General features: G+C 33.6%; 1 pseudogene; it reads right to left on the bottom strand.

Moving 5' to 3' along the window:
* Positions 1-18,449: 18,449 nt before the first annotated feature.
* LOC149579442 (floricaula/leafy-like protein pseudogene) overlaps positions 18,450-19,159 on the bottom strand; it is a 59,903-nt pseudogene continuing 59,193 nt past the window's right edge.

Below are 19,159 nucleotides of genomic sequence, written 5' to 3'. Positions count from 1 at the left end.
CATGAAGAGATGATTTTATTGGTACATTGAGTATGGAGACTTAGGTTGACAAAGCTTGAAAGGAGGGCAAGCTATCAAGAGTTGTAGAGATTGAAGGCTAGGAAAGGGAATGAGCTGAGAAGTGATATGAGATCTGCAAGATAAGTTGTATGTTATAGTTAGGTCAAGATTTTCTAATACTCTCTAGCAATTGTATTAGATCTGAAAATCCTATGGACTTAGGTTGGCCTAACAGCCATTTGTAAATTCTTTAACAAGGTGGCATTCCAAGTGAATGTTTTAAAGTCCTTTAAACATGCCTACTTCTAACAAGGTGGTTAAATCCTCTAACAAGGTCTCATTTAATAGTGTGTTGTAAGCCTTTAACAGGGCAGGCCTTTCATAGGACATCACTTTAGAAGGGTGAAAATTGAGTAGCATGTTACTGGTGGTTTTCCTCAAATTGGGTTTCTGCGTAAATTATTGTGTCATGTGTTGATTTCTTATGTGTTATAATTTCATATTGATTTACAGTAACTTGCTAATTAGATAAGTTAAAGCTTGGATGAATGAATGGTTAAATGGGTTCACTACACTTAATGAAAGTTTGAATAGGACATCTGGACCTTGAATAAATGATTCACCCTCCCCCTCTCAGTTATTCTAAAGAAATTCTAACAATTGTTATCAGATCCCACTGCTGATTTAGTTTCAAGGTACTAGAAGTAGGAAGACCAAGATATCCAAGAGAGAAGTTCCCAAGCTCAACAAAGACAACTTTGCTACATGGTAGAGTTTGATGAAATTGCACCTTGGATCAATAGGTGACTATGAAAAAACCTCAATTGGAATAGAACATGTAACTCCAATAGGAACTCTTACTATAGATGATTTGAAAAAAAAGAAGGAGCATAACCAAACAATGTTGGAGATTGCCTCTTCACTCAGCTATGCAGAATATGATGACATCAAAGATTGTGACATTGCATTCAAGATGTGGAAAACCTTGTTAGAAATTTATGGAGGGGATCAAAATGTCTAGAGAGCAAAGAGAGAAAGCCTAAGAGGAAAGTTTGATGACATGAAGATGGAGGAAGGTGAAAATGCTGCTCAGTACACTGCAAGAATGAAAGAAGTGGTGAGTGCAGTAAGAAGTCTAGGTGGAAAATTGGAAGAAGAAACAACTATCAACAAATACTTAAGAACTCTACTCCTATCTATGCTATAAGAGTTTCATCCATCCAAGAGCTGAGGTGTGTACAAGGGAACACACCAACCTTTGAAGGAATAGTTGGAAGACTTACTACATTTGAGCTATCCAATTTTGACAACTACAGACCTGAGAACCTTGAATCTACTTTCAAGGCCAAGATGAAAATTAAAGATACTAAGGAGGACACATCAAGCAAGAAAAGAAGAAAAGGAAAACATGCATCCAGTGATAGCAACATAGATGAGGAAGATGTGGAACAGTTAGAAGCACTACTAGCTAGGAAATTCCATAGAGGTTAAGGAAAATTCAAAGGTAAGCTCCCTATCATATGTTTCAATTGCAATTAAGTAGGTCATATAGCTGCAAGATGTCCACAGAAGAAGAACTACAAAGAAGGAAACAAGTTCAGGAACAAAAGAGAAGATGATAGCAAAGAGAAAGGCAAGAGATGCCACATTGTTGAAGAAGACCCTAATGAAAATGATGATGAAGTAGTCTATGTAGCCATGAAGGATGAATTAGACAAAGATGAAGAGGGAGATTGTTGGAAATCTGATTGAAAAGCTCGTTGTTGTTGAAGGTCAAAGAGGGAGATTATTGTAAAAGAACATTTTCAATCATTATTTTGTCATTAATGTCAAACCTACTATTTGTAGGGATGATATTTGCTTATAAGATCCAAGTACTTGATTGATAAAGAGGATTTGATCACCAAGATGTAACAAGAGCACCTAAGGGAAAGGTTGAGTTATGATGTTGTAATGAAGTGCAAAGATCAGTTAAGACAATTTTTAAGTAATGTATTGATGACATACTCAAAGATACAGAGGTTTTTCACACTTAGAATTATTGGAGGAAGAAGTTGTAACAAGGTTGACTACAATGCTTAAACTAAGATCATTAGTAGGTGTCAAGCAAGTTAGTTGAAGTTGAGAAAATTCTCAGTAGAAGCTAGGTAATAGAAATTTCTAGTGTGTGTCGAGTGATCTTCATGTGCCGAGTGAAGATCAGGTGCCGAGTGAAGATCAGGTGCTGAGCATCAAAAAAATTTTAGTTGGTGCAGAGTGATCTTCAGGTGTCAAGCATAAGGAAAAACACAATTGATGTCGAGTAACACAGTATGTGTTGAGCACCAGTATTTCAATAGTGCTGAGCTGCTGCATTATTTCAAAAGATGAAGATTCACCAAATCTAAGTTGACATAGTGGTTACATTGAATTTTGTGAATGAGTTGGAAGATAAGAATGATGATTTGTTGGCATAAAATCCTATATAAACCATTTTTGAGTAAATTCTAAAAGATTATTCAAGAAATTTCTAGAGGAAACAAAATATGGGTTAGATGCAATGAATCCTACCTAATCCATGCGAACTAGAAATTAAAGAATGGAAGAATCGAGTAGGAAAAGGAACTCCAAGACTTCTATTTAAGAAGTCATAGACCAAGAAGCAAAGAGCTGCTGATACTGTTGCTGCTGAAGAGCCAAATTTGCAAAGTGGTTTGAAGGGTGTCAAGGAGGAGACATCTAGGAGAAGGAAGAGCATAGAGGCTCTGCTTCTATGAGTGGTCATGAAGAGATGATTGCACTGGTACATTTAGTATGGAGACTCAGGGTGACAAAGCTTGAAAGGAGGGCGAGTTTTCAAGAGTTGTAGAGATTGAAGGCTAGAAAAAGGTATGAGTTGAGAAGTGATCTAAGATTTGCAAGATAAGTTGTACGTTGTAGTCAGATCAAGATTTACTAATACTCTCTAGCAATTGTATTAGATCTAAAAATCCTATGGACTTAGGTTGGCCTAAAAGCTATTTGTAAATCCTTTAACAAGGTGGCATTCCAAGTGAATGTTATAAAGTCCTTTAAATAGGCCCACTTCTAACAAGGCGGTTAAATCCTCTAATAAAGTCACATTTAACAATGTGTTGTAAGCCTTTAACAGGGCAGGCCTTTCACAGGGCATCACTTCAAAAGGGTAAAAATTGAGTAGCATGTTACTGATATTTTTTCCAAATTGGGTTTCCACGTAAATCATTGTGTAATGTGTTGATTTCTTATGTGTTATACTTGCATGTTGATTTACTGTAATTTTCTGATTAGATAAGTTAAAGCTTGGATGAATGAATGGTTAAATGGGTTCACTACACTTAGTGAAAGTTTGAATAGGACATCTGAACCTTGAATAATTGATTCACCCCCCCCAGTTATTCTAAAGCAATTCTAACAGGAGCACATAGTCTTGTCAATGATTGTACTAGGTATTTTTTAATTTAATAATTATCTAAATTAATTTATAAATAATACATCAAAATGGTCATAATAATTATGTAATTTTTATGTTCATTCAATTACTAGGTAAGTACCAAGTTAAAGATATGATCATATATATTGAGCCTCTTATTGACGAGTTGTTGAAGTTATGAAATGGGGTCACTATGCATGACATCTCTAGACCCATAGGACAAAGAAAATTTCAATTTCATGCAATGTTTGTATGGAAAATACATGATGCCCTTGAGATAACTCATTTTTATAGTATGTTATACTATTAAAGTCACATATATTTAGTTTCTTATAGTGCTTACACATTATTATTGCATGTCTAATTTGTGCATGATAATTGTACATGATCCAATTGTACATGACATTTTAGGTATTCAGACAAATAAAAAATTTTCATGTCTATTTTGTGGTCCAAAGATGAAATTTCATCATTCAAGAAGTTTAGGAAAGCAAGTGTTGATGAGTTTAGGCACTTTCTCCAAAATAATCATAAGTATCAAATTACTGAAAAACATATTTGTAATGGAAAAGAAGAGACAACATCAAGGCCACGAAGAATGACACCTCATCTACAAAAGTTGAAATATGATCGACTAAATCATCAAGGTAATGTCTAGTTTGTGGTTTGAAGTTTAAAATTTATATTATGACGTTGTCTTTTATTTAGTAATGATGAAATTGATGCTCGTAAAGGTCATCAAGGCATCAATGACCAATTTCCTAGAGGAATAAAAACTTATCCTACTCAATATAGTAGGTTATCATACTACAAGGATCTCCTAATCATGCATTGTTTGATGCTATGCACATTGGAAAGAATGCAACATAAACACTATGGAAAATATTGGATGGAAGGTGCGACAAAGAAAAAATTGCCAAATTTTTTAATGACAATGATGAATCCAATCAAGCATTAAAAAATTTCATTCAATCAAATATCAATGAAGACCGCATAAGTACGAGTGCTCTTCCTTGGTTATTAACAAAGCAACAAAGTGACACATTAAAAGAAGTTATAAAAAAATAAAATTTTCAATAGGATTTGCTGCAGATATAAACAATCTTATATCAAAGAAAGGTGATTTTAGGCTAAGGTTGAAAACACATGATTGACATACCTTCATCAAGGTAAGTCATGTTCTCTATTTACAATATATTCATAAAATTGCATGTACTACCTATTGTATTATTTCATAATACATTGAAAAGATCATTTTTTTAATGATTGCAATACATCCTACCTTTATCCCTCCCACACCAATTTGACAATAGTATTAAACAAGTTATATATGATTTTGGAAAATACATGAGGGTGTTGTTTCTTAGGTTTGTTGTATATATAGTATGTTTATGACTTGCTTTACTTTTTATGTAATTTATTATATATTTTAATCTAAAATTTTATTTATATGTTCTTGCATGTTGAATCTCTTTTAGGTGGTTATCATCTAAAGAAATTGATAAAAAAGATATAAAATATTGAAAGAGAAAAATTCTATAGCTTAAGTGTGAAATGCAAAAGTGTCTACCTTCAACTTTTTTCAATGCTCAAGAACACTACCTCATACATCAAGTTAAAAAGATTGAATTGTGTGGACCTATACAAACTAGGTCAATGTGGATGGTTGAGAGGCACTTAGGATTTATGAAGTATTTGGTTCAATAGAGAGCACATCCTGAGAGTTCTATGGTAGAGAGATATATGGTATACTAGACCATTGTGTACATTAGTGAATATCTTCCCAAGTTTGCATCAAAGATCCATATAGATCGTATTTGGGATGCCAACTCCATTAACAGATTCAAAGGGGAGTACTTTATGGGAAAAGGTAGATTGAGGAAAGTGAGAGGTAATTATAAGATGTTATTGTAGTTAATTAATTCTTATCCATCATCAATATAAGTTATTTCTAACTGATCTAGTTGTTTTCTTTATAGTTAGTTATGAGTGGGATGCACTATATCTGTATATTGTATACAATCTTGATTAGATGACAATATGGATTCAATAGTCTCAAGAAAATGGTTGCTCATTAACATGGGGAAATTTTGCATCATTGGTTGAAGAAGCTCATCGCAATGGAGATCCCAATGTTATGCCAATAGTACTTAATCTAGCATATGGCTTAATAGATAGAAATATACGTAGAAGATTACTAATCATGACTCATAAGTTAAATATCAACTCATAGATCAATGCAAATAATCTTGACATGTTTGAATAATTTCTGATCAAACACCACAAAGATATGTACTACAATGGACATAATTTTCACATAAAAATTTAGATGAAAAAAAAGTGATTCTCGGATAAGTGCAGTCTTCGAGGTCACCAATATTTCACCTAGAAATGACATACATCCTTAATAATTTAAAAATTGATACTATTGCATTTTGGATGATATACTTGAGTGTGAATTTAATTCATTCAAGTTAGTTCTATTTTTCGTCAAATGGTACAAGCTTCATTTGAATCAAAATGATCTTGATAGGATTGTTATTGAACATAGTGGATTTACAATGATTAATACAAGGTCATTTGAGCCAGTTGGTGATGGGCCCTATGTTCTTCTGAGACAATGTGAACAAGTGTTTTACTTTGTCATTAAACATAAAATGGGTTAGTCATTTCTTGTTAGATATGATCCAAGAGGAAGGTTGGTAAAGTATAATGTGATGGAAGAAGAAGATATGATCAAAATCACATGATCAATGAAATGTATGTCAATGTATGATCAATATCAAGTATGATGAGGTTATGATTTATTTATAGAAATTTTTTTGACTTTTATGTTTTTATAATTAAGTTATTATGTGTTAAACTCTACTATCATGGAGTATATACAATGATATTGCCTAGCTACCACACATAAAGTAGAGGTAAGGAATTTAAAATGTACGGTGATTTCGATGAATACATCATGTAATTTTTGTCTTCTACATAATTTGTAGCATATATATCATGTAATTTTTGGCTAATTTAAGATAAATAATTTACATATGTAGGCTATTTAATGCCTTTGACTAGGATATTGCACAATCACATGAATCAACAAGCATAAGTCAATAGACCCTATGGATACAAAATTTTATTTGTATATATTCTCTTTACCATCAACATCAACTTTAGTCCTAGCATGCCTCTCATTTTATGGATTGCAGGTATTGCCAAATAGGTATTTGTCTGATCTATCTTCCTTGATTGAGGAAAATGCTGGAATAGAAGACAAAAGTAAGACATCTAGTAGGTCTAAAATAGGGAGATTGACTAGAGGTCAAAATATTAGAAGAAAATTCAATAAACAAATGCAATTTTTTCTTGTTGTACGGGGATCATGTTCTTATGATAATGAGAGTGAAGGCGATAGGAAGGTTCCCTTAAGGTACACACATCTTCAAAAAGAATGGGTACCCAAGGAACTACCTCTAGTTAACACTATTTTTGCAGTTAACAAAAGAATATATCACATAATTCTATCTTCATTATAGGGTTTCGACCTATTTTCCATGACATAAATTTTAGTTACAATAAAGTTGTTGAATTGATAGAGTATGTAGGACCTTGTTACAATTACAAAAATTGGATGTGGATTGTGCAATTAAAAAAAGTATGCATAAGTATGCATTATCACCAAATTATATATAATGCAAAGAAAATTATCAAAGTAAAAGGCTTGCTATGTATATTGATGGAAGACCAAAAGCAATAGGCACTAGTAAATTGACCCATTTTTTGACAAAAAATGGTCAAAAGTTTTACCCATGTTAGTTGACTTTGTGACCAAGTTGTGCATGGCTATTTTTGTCATCAAAATTTTGATGAACCCTCCAATTGGTTGAAATTTTTCCAAAGTATTTGGTCGAAATAGGCTACATTTGGTATGAGCATTATTGGTGGGCATTGGTCAAAATTTTGACCAATCTTCATCGAAAGTTCCACCAAAAAAGGTCAAATTATTGGTCTAATTTTTGACCAATCTTGGTCAAAATGACCACTAAAAAATGTCCAACTATTGTTCAAAATGGCCACCAAAGTGTGGTCAAAAGTTCAACCAATTCTTGTCTATCAATGACTAGGATGCCATACTCACAACCAAAGAATTGGTTGAAATTTTGACCTATTTGGTGGAAATGTTGACCAAGATTGGTCAAAATTTTAACCAATATGATTTCTTTAAAAAAAAGTAGTACGAGAAAAATATCCAAAGTAATCACTGGCCTAGTCAGTACTTCGTTTGGATATTTATCTTTAGGTTTTTGGTGGGTCTACCACCACCTTGAGATGAGATTTCATAAACCTAGATTGATGGCACTAAAAATGGCTATAGATGGATGAGGTTATGATATTGTTTGCATATACAAGTCCAAATGTGATTGTACCTTGATCATTATCTACATATGGAGTTGGGGGTGGAGTTCTTAATTGAAGATGTGTGAGGTTAGGAGTTTGCAATGAGACTAGTCTCTAATAAGATAACCTTCCTTATAAAAATATAAGCAATCATTAGAATTGTTGACATATATTATCCATTGAATAGACCCAAAACTAGGGCTTAAAATCTTAATGGAGTCAAGAAGAAGTTGGGTTAAATCCATTTCAATATAGACCATGGGGTGAACTTTCAAGCTAGCCCATTTATTAGAGTTAGTGCTGCACCAAATGACTCCCTAGATGTGAAACAAAATTATGAAGAAAGGGGTGAAATGCTGGTTTAAGTAGTGGTAAATACACCCACATGAAATATTAAATTTACAAACTCCTTCTAGATGGAAATTATCACAAGTCTTTGAAGACAACAAATCTTGCCACAAATCATACCTATATCGTTCACTATATGTAAATATTAAATAAAAAAAAATATCATAAGATCTCTTTTAGGCTACTACTAGATAGTTATGTGCACAAAACTAGTATGGAAAAAGGGAAGTAAAATTTTATATGGATTCAAACAAAAGGTTGATTAATTTAAGGTAGAAAGTCTCAATCATAAAGATTGCACTCATAAGATTAGTTAGTATCATTTAAGACATAATGAAGAAACTAGATATGTTATATAAATGATATAACTACTAGCTCTACCACACAGGCACATTCTTGTACTCATGGCCTAAGGCTCTATAACTTCTACTAGTCCAACCAGCCTTCTACTATGCTCCTAGTACTACTACTCTACTCATATTCATATATATAGAGACATTTATATCAATTTAAATGATAATCATTAAAGCAGTCAATATCAAATTAAATATAGAAAAATCTAACCACCATGAGACTACTAGCTTTGTATCTATGAAATCTTTTTAACATCCACACATGTTTAATGCAAATTCTATTAAATAATTTCCTACTTTCATGAGGCATGACATATGAAAATTGTATTTAATCATTTCCTACTTTCATGAAGCATGACATTTCAGTCTTTTATGATAAGATTTGTGGTTTTTGGCAATGAATGTTCCCATTTCATCCAAGTGTCTACAAGATGTCTATATTGACAAGGACTCTTTTATAAAGGAACCTCCAGAGTAGTTTCTTGGAAGCTCTCTCCTTATGGATTTTCCCCTAAATTGGTTCCACCTACTGGTAATAAAATTTAATCAAACCTTAAAAAATATCATTACAATATAAACATTAACTTCTAAATACAAAGACTTAGTAACTACCAGTCAATCTACTAATCACATCCATATTCTAAACTTAAAAAAAAAAACTAAGATCTCAAATTAGATAATAACTTTTGTAACACTTTTCATTTTACATTGTTTATGTGTAGGACCTTTTTTCCATGTATCTTAATTGTAATCTAATTCTAGATTTAATTTAATGGAATTTACTTGCTCTCAAACTCTTCCTTCTTTAAAATGGTTTATATTTATATTTTATATATTCAAAGTTGGTATAATGCCACTATACCTGATCTCTATATAGTGATTGGTAAGATCCATCGTTTATAGTAATGTTTAAATAGATCATGTAGTTTTTGACAAAATTCTTTAACTGCTCCAAAAAAGACACCTTGAACGAAGTTTATCAATGACCAATGTGAAATATTTTGTCATTTCAATCTACATTAGAAAATACTTCTTATCAAAAACACATTAAGAATATTGTAAAGCAATGCATAATTGATAACTAATAAAGTGTAATCTTCCTCAACTTTAATGATATCAAAATCAGATTCCCAAATTAGATTTTTTAAATTTGATTCTTAGATTTTTAAAATATGATGTCTTCACCTCTATTAGTTTTCTACAATAATCATAAGGATTTATCACCCTCTGTGTTTGAACATGTAAAACATGAAGACTTAAATAGTCTTTTTCTAGGGTAAATATGTAAATACTCGCGCAAAGTCAAAGTACATGTGATATTTTCACTCCATCACCCCATTGTAGATGGGCAACAATTAAAAACCTTTTTTCTTGGTAGTTTTGTGGTTTTCCTAGGTAGGTCTTGGCTTATCAATATTTTTGCAAGTCTTAGGTAAGAATACCCAGGCAACACACAGGCTGGAGGGGGTGAGAAGTGAAGCATTTGAGCAGTAAAAAAATGAAAGTGTAAGGATGCTCTCAATCAACAAGTCAAACTCCAAACACTTGTGAAATACTGATCACCTTGTCTCCATCATTCTCACAACATGCAAACTCTAGACCTTCATCATTAAAAAAATCAATACAAGCTCATGTTCACAACCAATGATTAGATGATAACTCTAAGAAACCATAGGTGGTTGGACATTAGATGGTGAATGTTAATCTCAGTTGCACATGGAAATAATAAAGTGCTATGTCAAGGAAGGGAATGATGATTAGAATGAGTGTGAAGAAGTGAATCACTATCATGAAGTACAAAGATTAGAGAAGAAAAGTATTCTTTTGAAAGAGTACCCCAAAAAAATCAATGAAACGTGTGTTGTTGCCGTTTGGTATTTGTTTGCAATCAAGAGAAAAGCTATAGAAAGCTATAGAAAGCTATTAAACCTATGACATTGGAGAATAGTAACTCATATAAGAGGATCAAAGAAAAGACATGGAGGAGTTCACAACTGAATTATATAGTTGTGAGGGTTTGCTAGAGAGAAGATCAAGGTATGATGATATGAAATCAATTTAAGGGTAACTTCAAAAAGAAGAATTCAATCCAATGAACAAGAAGACTGCCAAAAGCTAGTTAAATCTAACAAAATTTAAGCATCTACCTAAAAAAAAATTTGTTTGAGACTAAGAGCACAGATAGTCATATGGCATATTGGCTAAAAAATTTAATATAATGAGCATTTGCATCTTAATCTATTACTACTAAACCTAATCAAAAGAAGCCATAAAGAACCTAGAGCATACCTACAATGAAAGTCATAAAGCATGAAAAACTTAATTAGTATCTATGTGTGCAATAATCATAGTGGATAAGTGAAGAATAAAGAGATAATCCTATGGTTGTTAACAAATTTTTGAGGTGATGCATAACATTGGTAGTAGAAAATCAAAAGGATATGGTTACATGAAATTAGTCTAAGAGCAACTTCAAAAGGAAGAACTCAGTCCAATGAACAAGAAAACAATGTCAAAAGCTATTCAAAGCCTAATAGTTTAAGTATCTAACTAGAATGAAAGAACTGTTATAGATATATTAAGACCATAATGGCATCAAGCATGATAGACTTAATTTTCTATGATAGTTTGCACATCTACCTAAATGAAAGACCTGTTACAAATGACACATTAAGAGCATAGTTAGTGTATGGTGTTTTGCATGAACTATTTAATACAATGACCATTTGCCACTTAATATAGTTAGACTCTAATTATTGGATCTAAAAAATCTTAAAGAAAATAGAGCATGTCAGTAAGAGCACTCATTAAGCATGATAGAATTAATTTTTATGTGTCAGCTATAAAAGTCACAGTTAATAAATAAAGAGATAGCCCCATGACTGTCAACAAATTTTTTAAGTTATGCATAACAGTGTTAGTCAAAAATCAAAAGGGAGGGTAGCTTGAAAAGGAAGAGTTCAATCCAATGTAGAAGAAGACTACTAGAAGATAGTCAGACTGATAATTTAAGCATCTCCCTATAATAAAAGTCACTATTATAGATATATTAAGAGAAGAACTAGTAAATTACATTTAACCTAAAACATTTAATACCATGACCATTTTCTTCTTAATCCATTCAGAATGTAATAACCTACTGAATCTTATGCAACTACTATAAACATTATTCAATCATAGTGAATAAGTAAAGAGTCAAGTGATAGTCCTATGGATGTTGACAACTTTTTCAAGTGATGCATAATGACAATGGAAGAAGATAAAAAAGTACGATGATATGAAATTAGTTTAAGGGTAGCTTCAAAAAGAAGAATTCAATCCAATGAACAAGAAGATTTCCAAAAGCTAGTTAAGTCTAACAACATTTAACCATCTACCTAAAAAAAAGAACCATTTGAGAGTAAGAGCACAAATAGTCAAATGACCTTTATGAAAAGTCATCTTCTTTGATGATTCTATTGTGTTTGATTCATTTATTGTGACATCCATCATTTTTAACATCTATATATGAGCTGCATTTATGTAGTTATTGTAGTACCTCTCCCATTTGATTTCTATAAATCATCTTGATGGATGCAACCTTGCTGATCTTTTGTTGTGATGGGTCATGATTGTGACCATGAGTGATCTACACCATTGAGGTGTTTGGATTTATGTTTCTGTATCAGTGGCTTTGATTATGCTTTTGACTGATCTATGAGATTATGATGTGATTTATGGTTCACTAAGGTTTGTGCCAGTGGTTACCAGGATCGATGTGGTATCATGAGGTTGTTCCGTGATTACCTTGAGGTGTGTGTAGAGATTGCTCTATGTACTATTACCATGCTACACTGGACTAGGTTCTTGTAGCAGTGGTTAGTCATGTTTATGACTATGGTTGTTTATGTGTTTTGAATGCCTTTTTAATGCAGAGTAATCAATCATTATTAAATGCTTAAGTAATTAGAATGGATTGTTCATGTTGGATTCTTTGGTTCTGTGCTGCAAACATTTACCTTATTATATTTTGATCTGAGAGATATTTGTTCTTATGTGATGCTTTATATTTGAGAGGACCTGAGGGTCAGATGTTACACTTTGATCCCAATATCATAGATATTAGACTACTATGCTATTTAGTTAATCATATTGCATGATGGTGCCATTTTGAGATGACAGTGTGTTTTATGATGATATCTGGTTATCTGGTATTTGGACATACCTCTGACTATGTTAGGTGATGGATTTAATGCTATGGTTATTTACTTCATTCCTACATTGTTATGCTTTATGCAAATGTGAGTGATGTAAATAGATTATTTTAATATAATTAAATAAATGGTTAAATTAGGTGATTTAATGCATTTATTGTTTTGGCTATGTTATTATATGCAATTGCACTTGATCGTGTTGTTTAGTGTGCAGGATTTATATCCCTGGCAGTGGCAAATGGAGTTAGTGATTCAAACTTTCATATTTTACCAATATTGTCCTTGTATGGTTGATGTATCCTTAATTAAATGTTTAATTTAAACCTTTTGGTGATTATTAAATCCGAACTCATTTGCATTATGTGATTTGACCAGTGAGCGTGTCTATGCATTTAGAGTTTCACATTGTCATGAAAGTTGTTAAGGAGATTTATGTTTTTTTAGGTTTTCGAGCTTTTAAATTGATTTATTGCCATAGATGAATTCCTATTTATAGGAATAGCCTATTTTTTCGTTTGGGTCGATTCAAAGTTTAACTAGGTTGGCTGGTTATTTGCCCTAATCGATTATTCACTCGAAAAGTGAATAAGTATCCAAAAAGGAATTTAATTCCTCACTTCTCCCTTTTGAATTAGAAAGTTGGAGAGTAAAACCCAAAATCCTCTTTATGAGGATTTACTTTTTTGTTCATTGTGGGAGCGATGGGCGTGGGATTGTCGCGAGGTTGAGCTCGTTGGATCTAGCTCGAGGAAGCCTTGGATTGCTGCAATTTTTAGCTACTTCTATGAGATATTTATTTTATGGTTCAGATTACCATTTTTCCCTTTTGGCTATGAGGTAGGGCTTTCTTGTTTTATTGTTTCTACTCCATTTCTACTTCTATTTCTGGTAGCCGTTTGTTTGGAGGCTGAGAACTAGTGTTCTCCTCCGTTTCTATATGCTAGTTCTACCCGGTTGGGCTGGTATGAATATTTCCCTATTTTTCGAGATGAGGGTTTGGGTTTTTGGGCCATTATGCTGGCCATTTTTGCATACGGTGTCCGATTCTTTTTATTTTTTGATTTTTGGGGTTTTTGAACCCAAAGCCCAAATGGGTTTTAATTTTGGATTTTTTCTAAAATTTGGGATTTTAACCTCATTTTGTGTGCCACCCTATTTTTTCAAGTTTTCTTGGCACAATTTGAGTCGTGGACTTGGATGATCCGTTTGGATATCAGTCAAACCATTTCTGCACTTTTATTTTGCATTGGGATGCATGTTGCATCCGTACTCTCGACGTTGTGTTCGGTTGAGTGATTTTATACCTATTGTTATTGTTTCTGTTAGACCTTTGCTTTTGTTTCGTGAATGCTAGGATTCATGTAGAATCCATACTCTCAGATTGAGGTCAGTTGAGTAAGTTCATGATGTTTGGTCTTATTGCATCATTGGGATTCGTGTAGAATCCATACTCTCAGATTGAGGTCGGTTGAGTGATTTTATGATGTATGGTTTTATTGGCTTTGGGATTCATGTAGAATCCGTCCTCTTGATTTGCTTTCGGTTGGGTGTTTTGTTTTGCATTGTGTTCTCATCCTATCCTTGTGTTATGATCTTCATGATGGTGGTGCGCCACACATGAGTTCGTGCATGTACATTTTTTGGGTGACTTGCGAAGCCCAATCTTCTGTGGTACTTTTGGAAGTTATGATCATTGGGGTTGGGATGGGAGTATGCATGCCCACATGCACTTGTCGTAGGATGAGAATGGGTAGGGTAGGGTAGCATATGGAGGGGGCTTCTACCTCGCAGCTTGGTGATCATTGTACCCTAAGGGTTGGCGAAGGAAGCTTTAATTAAGTGATAACTAAATAAAATGTGTGATTGGTAATAAAACTTAAGATAATAAAAAGGTTTGGGGTGCTAGAGCCTTTTCGTTGAGGGATGTTGAATTTTTGCAAGTCCTAGCTTGGGATTTTTGATGCCAAGCGACTCTCCATGATGTTAGTCCCTACATAGTAGCCTATTGAGTGTCTGACTAGGACCTTTACTCCTTGCATTGTCTTAGGTTCTTGGTTCAACCATCATACTATCTGGCGTGAGTGTTAGCCATGGATGTTATTTTGTGTGTTTGTGGTTGGATCTTTATCTCCATCAGCATAGTTGGTATGGACCTATAGGTTCCACGTGGTTGGGAGGCATAGCTACCTTTACCACTGCTAGGGATCAGTGTGCAGAGATGGTCTTGTCCTAGTGTGACCGCTGTTGGATATTTTCACTTGGTACTTTAGGTTCTAGAGTATTCTTTCTTGTGATTTATGTTTTCATTGGAATGCTTGGATATCATGTTTAGATGATGTTAGTTTACTTGACACATTCCCATATCGATGTTTAGCATATGATTAGATGATGTGAATTGTTGTAGTAGCATATCTATTGCTTATTGATGTTTACCATGTGATAAGTGATGTTATCTACTATAGGATTATCTTATGCTTTTCTACTAGCATGTTAGATTCCCTTATGCTTATATTGTTGCATTTTTTAGTAGTGACGTCCCTATTACAAAAGTATGGACGATTTGGTCAGTGGCTTGGAATGTTACGTGCGGGGAATGGCTAGGACCCACGATGGTATTATGATGCTATTGATGGTTGGGAGGAATCGTGTACTTAGTTTGTTCATTTAGTTCATTGCGATGTTGCTTATGTTCACTGTGATGTTGCTTTCAATACGTTCTTTTTTGCTGTAGTTTTAGATGGATAGATGTATCTCCTTCTTGGCATCTTGTTGTTTATGCACTTGAGTGTTTTCTCCTTGATCTATGTGGATCTAGTACTCCTTGGTGTGGAGGTTCTAACTCTGTTTGGCTTAAAGTTCTTCCTTTGTAGTCTTCTTGTCTTTTCCTGGGCGACCATGTGTTAGCATGGTGCGATACCATAAAGTGTCATGCCCATTTGAACTCTGTCGTGCACACCCTGAATGTGTCTCACGCATCTTGGAGTTTTGTCGTGTGATACTTCACAGTATCGCACTCCCTTCAAAGAAATGTTGTATGATAAACTTCCAATATCACATGCCCTTTGGAGAAGTATCACCCAACCCCTGATTGTGTCACCCTCCTTCTGGAGAAATGTCGCACGACACTGGTAAAGTATCCCACAATGTTGATAAAGTGTTGCACGATTTTTATGAAAGCTGGGTGGGTGGGTAGCAGGAACTTTTTAGTCCAATTTGAACTTTTTAGGGATGGTTTAGGGTACCCTCTTAGGTGTTCTTCAATCCCTTTGTGTTGCTTTTTGATTTCTATTGTGTGTGTTTCTGTAGTCAGTCTCTTGAGATTTAAAATATATTGTTTAAGTATAAGTTGATGTATATTTCAACTTATACTTAAGATATATTTTAATATATGCAACGAATCTTTTGAGATAGGTTTCAGACCTCTCAGAGATAAGTTAAAGATTCTAGGAAATTTCAGGGCTTCATAAATCCAGACTTAGCCAATTTTCAGGGCTTCAGGATTTCAGGCTTAGCCAAATTTTAGGATTCTGCATTTTACCCCAACTTGGTGTTTTGTTGATGAGTGGTCATTTCTTGAGACCTCATCTTGTTTGTGGTGGTTGTTGGCTTTTGTTCATGTGTGTCAGTTGGTAGTGGCGTTTGGAGATCTGTTGGTTGCCAGGATTGTGGTGAAGTCTTCCGTTGTGATCTTTGTGATCCTTGTATGATGTTGTCATGTGCATTCATACTTGTAAAAAAAAAAATTCTGGCTTGTATTTCATCCTTGTTTCCAAGGATCTCTAGGCAGGGCATTACATCCGGTATTAGAGCCCATGTTCAAACATTGGGATCTCTATGTTTATGTTGCCCATGTGGTTGGTGTTGCATTGGTTGAGTGCGAGTGTCTTGGTGAGAACTCATGATCTTTGTTGCTTCAGTATCGACTTGGGATGGACTTGCTTGTCCAGTAGAGGCAACTAGATCAGCGTGTGGAGAAGGAAGTGAGTCTTCCTGGTTTTGTAAGAAAAATCAATGTGGCTTGGTTGGTTGGTTTCTTGTGTGACCCTTTTGGATGGAACCACTGATTGGTGTCCATGTGTTGGCCTTGTGTGCCTCTTCTCATTTCTCCTTATGGAGTTAGGTGCATTGTTCCTTGTTTTCTCCTTGTTGTAAGTAGATAGATGAAATCTTATTTGTGACTCTGTGTTATGTCATTATAATAATGAAATGGTTCTTTTCATTGAAAATAAGTGTTATGGTGAATCATTGCAAAGAAATAGGTTTGCATTGTATCTTTGGGTTAATGACTTAAGTCCCCAATCTGATTACTTCTTAAGCTTATGTAAAACTATATTAAATTGATGAATATTTAAATGTTGCATTGCATGGAAATTATTTTTGTCTGAATATGCATGAGATTATTGATGGTATGCATGAGATTATGCATTAGATCTGTTGGTTGCCGAGATTGTGGTGAAGTTTTCCATTGTGATCTTTGTGATCCCTATATGATGTTGTCATGTGCATTCATACTTGTAAAAAAAAAATTCTGGCTTGTATTTCATCCTTGTTTCCAAGGATCTCTAGGCGGGGCATTATAGTTGTTCAACTTAAGTAATTTGTGAGGACATACTGTAATGATCTAGAGGGAATTATTTTAGTAATAGCTTTCCTTTAGCATTATCTGAAGTTCATGATATGTTAAGAAGAGTTTAATAATTTCCCTTCATGGTCTTAAGATAAGTGAGCTTAATTCTTAGGTTTTGCAAGCAAATTGTAGCAGGTCTTCCATCTAATACTTGAGAAGGTATCTCAACTCTTGGATATATGAATGTATTGGTAGAAAATATTTTGATTTCTTATGACATATCTAACAAGATTTTTCTATCATGTTTACATGTTGTCCAAAACAGGTCTATGTATAATTTGGAATGGTAAGTGTATGGAAGTAAGCTAGTTTTCAAACAAACTATCACAAATAATAAGCCAAAATAAATCACATATTAAAATTTTGGCATACTCAGGAATAAATACCTTGCACGGTGCTTTTCTTGTGCCCACTGCATCATTTTCATTGAAAATTGGAACTACGTGCAACTCTAGAAAATAACCTATAGTTTCACTCAATTATTTGCTAAACTCTAAATCCTTGAATTCATTATCAGTTACAAGAAGTTCAGATGATGCAACATCCAGCTGCATGAGAGTAAGACATACTTTCGTTTGTGTAATGTATTGAAATAAATTCTCTTTCCTAATTATCTCCCAACAAAGGATATTGAGCGTTAGAAATATGAAAATCATAAATAAGATTAAGGCTATTGTAAACCTGACTAAACAAACTTTCATACAGAGTCATGAGACCACTTTCCCCAATAGAAGCACATGGTTTTCCATCAAGTTACACCTGTGGTTTCTAAAGATCTACAAAACTATTCAATATTGTAGACATCAATTTTAATATAATAGAGTATTATCAAGTCACGGATAACAAGGATGCCAACAAAACCACATTAAATATGAATATGATCATTATATAGGAAAGAAAAACATGTTGAACAAGGTCAACCATGCATTTTGACATAGATTTAAACATTTATAGATGAACATGTAAGAAGATTTACTACACTATTGATCAAAACATTGTTTCAACCAAGTAAATATAGTTTGATCCATGTCACAAACAATATCACTCTCTCTTGATAAGTTATCTAATCTTATTTGAATAAAAGAACCAAGATGTGGTTTTAAATTCTATGCACTATATTTTTGAGGTGATTGTAGAGCATTATAAACAAATATCTTTGTAGGACATTTCTCCCCTCTTTCCTTAGTGATGTGTTGAACATCTAGCAAAAACTTGCCACACTGCTCATAGAGATCCAAAAAATAGTCAAGGCCATCTTTTTTCCTCTTGCAAGTTCTCTTGGTTCATTGATAATAAAAGGGTGTTCTCTTTACCTATCTTTTCCATCTTCTCCAAACTCTTTTGAGCACTTTCTCCTCTACTTTTTGCAAGCTTTGAGCTTCTGATCACTGCAATAGTTGTTATTATCAAGCAGTGTCATTAACCCACTCACTATTGTACTCAAATGACCACTATTTTGAAGTAGAAACACATCATCATTTCCCGTATTAGGTTCAAGGGATAGTTATTCTGTGAAAGAATCATATTATTATCTCCATTAGGTTCTTCCATTGATAGACGTGTATCAACAACCCAACTAAGTTATCATCATATGATCTAATAGACCCTTATAATCCACATATAGTTCTTCTCTTCACCAAATATTAGAAATAACCAATAAGTCAAAGAATACATTTCATATAGAAATGATGAATCTTAGAAGCTATTGAATCTCGTCCCCTTCACCACTAATCATTGTTCATGTCACATATGTATCGGATTTAATTACTAAGGTGTATTGAATTTCTACAATCTATACTAGATAATTATTTTGTCT

The sequence above is a fragment of the Cupressus sempervirens genome, chromosome 1, assembly GCF_028749045.1.
Source record: "Cupressus sempervirens isolate cs-2001-9-10 chromosome 1, ASM2874904v1, whole genome shotgun sequence".
Taxonomy (NCBI): Eukaryota; Viridiplantae; Streptophyta; class Pinopsida; order Cupressales; family Cupressaceae; genus Cupressus; species Cupressus sempervirens.
This window is presented reverse-complemented; position numbering and strand designations above follow the sequence as displayed.